Raw genomic sequence first — 4,778 nt, 5'->3', positions numbered from 1 at the left:
CACTCTCTCTCTCTCTCTCTCTCTCTCTCTCTCTCACAAAGACACACACAAAGGGTTCTTGCTGTCAGGTCAATAAATTTCTAATAATGAGAGCAATTAGCGTGTTGTTACCAGTGGCAGGCCAGTGACAGCCGCTGTCAGTGTGAACTGGAGGTGGAGGCCACAGCGAAGGACCATATCAGCAGACCTCACCATCTCCTGCCCACATCCATATGGTCCATCTCCACTGACCCAGCATGCTGAGGGGAAATCACACCTCCATTAGGGAAGTCCAGCCATGAAACTCGATACTAATGATACAGGAAGAGGGGCCTACTGCCGCCATGACGATCAAATACACAGCTACAGGAAATGATGCTGTTGTGGTTTATGATTTTCCGATGTTCCGAATTTTAATATTGATGTAAGTCAATGTGCTATCATCAGTTGTCTTGCTTTTTATTCATTGAACATACATGTTTATCCAAAGAGAAACTAAAGCAAGTGTAATGATATTGTACAGTCTTTAAGAACATGAGAATATCAAGGTCTTTCCCATCTTTAATAGGCTATAGCAATGATATGGTAATTGTGAGTGAAAATGTAGCAAGATGACAAAACGCAACCACAAAATATACACTTTGATGTAAAATATTCTGACATATGACACCTACTGGGTTCCATAGAGAACATAATGTTAAATCACATATGATAGATACTAAGCCTATGGAATCTGTAGTATTGTACAGTAAATGTTGCCTTTCTTCCTCCTCTGCATAGTAAAACCATAGATATAGCATTATGTGTTTATGTACATTTTTATACGGTCCTAAAGGCCAGTTTGAAGAATGTTACAACAGCAGCTGAACAACTCGAGGTATGTTTACTCGCTCAGGTCAGCACCCAGTGTTATGGGTGCTCATAAATTTATTACTTCAGCTGACCCCTGCCAAGTCACGACAACATGACGCACACCACAAGGTTGTTGCCATCAGAGCTTGGGTTACAGTAAGGAGTATGAGGCTTCCATTGTGTCCTGAAATATGATGACTGTCCCATTCAATAATGACAGAACAAATCCACTAAATCAAAATATACATGTACCTGTACAGGTGCTCTTTGGATCAGCAGGTTGTCTTTTTTGTGTCACGCACAAAAAAGTTCACATGGATGAGGAACCATTTGGTAAGTAAATAAACTACAATCAATTATGAATTATAAATTATGGAGTCTTCGTTCTTGGGGGAGATTTTAAGATCTTTTCAGGGGAAAACCTGACTCTGATGTGACGATTTATTTTATAGGGTTCTCCTATTCGGTAAAGTGCAATGGAATAAATGGAATCTACAAATGTGGTTATACTACCACTTGTTTTAGCACATTAACTAAAAATGCAACTGTATATTAAAGGAAATGTAACTAGTGTATTTTTATCAGGCAACCTCTCTGTGAAGATATTTTGAATGCAGGCAGTTTTAACAGTTGTCATGAACTTTTAGCATGTCTAATTTCTAATGGGTCTTGTAAGCTCAATTACTTGTCAGCAACCAAATATAAACGTGAAAATGTTCTGTGGGATTTAGGATAATCAGAGACAATTAATTGAAGATAATCCACTGCTGATGGGGCATTTTCAGCTGTGTTAAATATAACGCTGGAATTTTATCTAGAAATTACCATCTAAACTCATCATGAAATGATTAAAATGACTCAGCAGTCTAAACGTGTCATGTTATTGTAATAGAAACGGTTGATTAGCCTTCAACTCCAGAAACCCAATCAGTTAATATTTGCAGATAATCTTTTTCCATGATCCACACTCATGATATTTTTCTCTACAGACAGATATACATGGTCCAGCATAAGAATGGCATGTATAGCTAGTGTGTGTGTGTGTGTGTGTGTGTGTGCGTGTGTGTGTGTGGACCAGCACTTCACCTAACTTCCTGGTCAGAGAGTCATTTGTCAGTATTAAGGTGGATCATGCGGTGAACCACCCGTAGACATCAGGGTTAGGACGTGGCAGTTGAGTAAATAGCTTGGGTGATATCCACAGAGTATCCATTTCCCCTCCTCAGACATGGAGCTGCTCTGCTCACCCAAAGATAAACACTGGACACACCGAGGAAAAGGGGACAAGCTTTTGTGGCCAGACAGTCAGGTATCACCACCAACGTCATCCTCAAACCCTCTCCCATCAGCCATCAGATATAACTACGGTGAGATTTACTCATTAGATTTTTCAAGAGTAATTTTTTAGCTTCTAGCCTCTACATAGTAGTAAAGAAGTGTTGTTGTACTAGTTGTAACACTGCATAATACTTAAGGGTAAGTACGGCCAAAGCTAAATCATGGCAAAAATAATCAATTACAGATTGTAACTCATTCCAACAAAGGAAATGTGGCAGACACCAAAAACACAATAACAGCGTATTGGTGCATATAATACAGTGAAGTCCTCAGTTCACTCAAACAGACCTTGTGGTACTGATGCCAGCTATTACACATCAAAGGTAGATCAGATATAACTACGATGAGATTTACTCATTAGATTTTTCAAGAGTAATTTTTTAGACTCTACATGGTAGTAAAGAAGTGGTAGTAATTCTAGTAGCAGTATAACTACTTGTAATACCAGTAATGTATGTAGTACAGTAATAGTATTAACAACATATCATGACAGGCCAACACTGCAATCAGATAGTGATGTGCTGTGTATGTAGTGAGATGTGCCTGCTCTGCTCTCGTATGGAGGTGTTGTCACCTCTTGAACTTGGGGCTTGTTGATGTCGAGTTATTTACTCACAGATTACAGGGATTGTCCGGCGCCTGCCCTGACCCTCATCCTAAGGCCCCCTTAGAAGAGCGGCTGTGCACCCCAGATCCCATCCCTCAGCGGCCCCCGCCAGGATATCAGGATATCAGGATATCAGGATATGTGTGATGCAGCGAGGGTCAGCAGCACTGTTGTTATTTTAGTGCATCGCCATCAATCAAACAGCTGGATGGGAGAGCTGGGTTGATCCTGGTCAGCCTGGGTAACCACAGGTTGGGTTACGCTTGCAGTACCGTCACCTGCCCACCCCTCACCCTCTTTCTCCAACACCACATTTTTTCACCCACCCATGGAAGCACAGGCCCTAGAATGACCGTGAACCAGTACAGACCGGTCCTGAGTGTTTGGCTGTTGTGTTTTTTTCTCCTTTGGAAGAATTTTTGAATACTAATTATTTCTTTAGTCAGTGGCGGTTGACCACTCTCACCCTCTATTACGCCAGAGACTTTCTAATGAGGACACACAGCACTCAAAAAATCCTCCATAGAAATGCATGGGGCTAGTTTGTAACGCCAATATGGCCGTTGTCTACACATATCCCACCCCTTCCTCGGCAAAACGTCGACATGTGAATACATTGAGCCAAACATATGTTGTGTTGTGAAGACATCTTCCCAATCATGTGTTGTGAACTCGCCACTGGAGCAAGATTGGTGTCGTGAAGCTGCGCACGCGCATTTCTGCTGAATAGGATGCCCGATGAGTGCCCAAAAACCATTGCTATATGGCCGCCGAGTGGTGAGACTTGCCTAAAAGGACTTTGATTACGCTGACCTATCTCCACGGTTTCTCCTCTAAGTGCACTTGCTGAGTGGAGTCCACCAGCAAGATGACCCCCCTCCCAAGTTCACGGGCATGACCTGGGCCACTACAACCCAGGCTACTGGCCACGCCTGGTTGGAAACAGCCGGTCGGCCACTAAAGTATTCTATTTCCCAAACAACTCCAAACTGCGGCGGGGTCTGATGAAACATTCAATGATGATTGGGTTTCAGCCCCCTCCTTCTCCGGCAGAGGCTGGCTCCTGTTCCTCACACGGCGGCCCTTCACACGTATGGGCAGGGGAGACCGTGACCCTTGCAGAGGTGGGTGGGGGGTGGTGTGGGGGGTGGGGGCGGTGGTGGTCAGGGACGTTTGGACTCCCTCACTCCGGAAGGGGCCCATGGGACCTATTTATACCATGTCATGTACTTCTGACAGTAGCTTTTCTTCGCCACCTCTCAGGCCAAGTGTTAAAAGAGGCCTGCTTAAAAATGGAGTAGGCCATATGTAGCAGCCCCCTTTTTACGTTTTTGAAAATGAGCTTTTCAACAGGTCGTGTCGCTCCCCATCCTCCTGCCTCTCGCATGGCCAGGCATTCCGAGCCCAGGGCGGCCCTGCCGTTGACAGCACAGAGGGTCTCCTGGCCCCTTTGTTTTGAGCTGCAAGTGACTCAGATGGATGTCCTGGAGAAAGTCCTTCCTTAATTAGAGCCAAGGCTGTGTAATGTCATGGCTTTCTAGGCTCTCTTGGGAGCTGGGGGGGGGGGGGGGGGGGGGGTTGCCAGGGGCAGGGAGGTTGGAAGGGGAAGGAGGGCTAGTGGACTACTTCTGAGCCTTTGGGGTAATAATTTGACTTAAAGTACAGGCCTGAAGCACAACAAAAATCCATGGAAGGCACAGAGGGGAAAGGGTTTCATGGCCAATCAGATGTGTTCAGTGATGACCATGTCAGTGAGAGGCCCTCCACACCAGCTCTTAAGAATACTGAGTAAATACACTAGATGGGTATATCAACTGGAAAAGGACATACAGTATATGACTTATGTGATGCACACACTGGACATGATTAGCTGCCATCACTTTCAAAGGCAATAGAAAGTTAATCAGTAATACTCAACGGCTAACATACAGCAAGTGAACATGCTGTACGTTGGCCTGGCACCTTCATACTGTGCCACTGTACGTGACGGTTTTATGTGGAT

Source organism: Alosa sapidissima, chromosome 11 (assembly GCF_018492685.1).
Source record: "Alosa sapidissima isolate fAloSap1 chromosome 11, fAloSap1.pri, whole genome shotgun sequence".
Classification (NCBI taxonomy): Eukaryota; Metazoa; Chordata; class Actinopteri; order Clupeiformes; family Clupeidae; genus Alosa; species Alosa sapidissima.
Note: the sequence above shows the minus strand (reverse complement) of the source record.